The sequence below is a fragment of the Penaeus monodon genome, chromosome 15, assembly GCF_015228065.2.
Source record: "Penaeus monodon isolate SGIC_2016 chromosome 15, NSTDA_Pmon_1, whole genome shotgun sequence".
In the NCBI taxonomy this organism is placed as follows: Eukaryota; Metazoa; Arthropoda; class Malacostraca; order Decapoda; family Penaeidae; genus Penaeus; species Penaeus monodon.
The window spans coordinates 3,738,065-3,738,884 of record NC_051400.1 but is presented as its reverse complement, the minus strand read 5'-3'; the positions used below and the strand labels follow the sequence as shown (position 1 = coordinate 3,738,884).

The 820-nt window shown below is 44.5% G+C and overlaps 1 protein-coding gene across 1 annotated transcript in view; it reads left to right on the top strand.

The window, feature by feature from the left end:
• Nucleotides 1–820, top strand: part of LOC119581643 (rhodopsin-like) — a 15,298-nt gene that overhangs the window by 6,449 nt on the left and 8,029 nt on the right. The window lies entirely within an intron of this gene.

Sequence of the window (820 nt, the reverse complement as noted above, 5' to 3'; positions counted from 1 at the left end):
AAGTCTCACATCTGGTAGAGCCATGTTAAGGATTGCTGGCCTTGGACTTTCATCACATTTGCCTGGTGCCTTACTCTTTCCTTTGGATGAAACCGATATGTACCTGAGGGTAACATGCTTGCATGTGGTACTGACTACCTGACGGAGACTGTACGTCTATTCTGTATGGGTTTATCTTTTCCCTCTTGCCTACATTATCTTCAGCTACACTTTCGTCATTATTTTGCTGCTGCTCACGAGAAGGAAATGTGAGAACAGACCAAGAAGATGGAAGTCAGGTCCTTGAGAAGCGAGGAAGCCCAGAAGACCTCTGCTGAGTGCCGTCTGCGCATGGTTGCTCTCATGACCGTGATTCTGTGGTTCGTAGCACAGACCCCCTACTTCGTCATCAACTGGGGAAACATGTTCAACAAACCCATGGTTACACCTCTTTTCTCCATCTGGGGCTCCGTCTTCGCCAAGGCCAACGCCGTCTACAACCCCATCGTGTACGCCATCAATTATCCTAAGTACCGAACTCCCCTTGAAGAAGCTGCTTTGTCTTCCCTGCAGTATTGAGTGTAGAGACAACGGTGGCTCTGATGCTGGATCCACTGCCACTGCTCAGACCAGTGAGAAGGCCGAGTCTGCTCATGAAAACTCATACTAATATTTTTGCATAATTTTCTAAAAGTGTCAACAGGAGGAGCAAATGCTTGTCCCATTTCCTTACTATCGAGTTAGAATTTTAAAAAATACCAGCATCAAACATTTCACTTTGATACTAACCTAAAAGAATGTGATATGTGTTATTATATAAGTAAACATACAAAACCTTTAA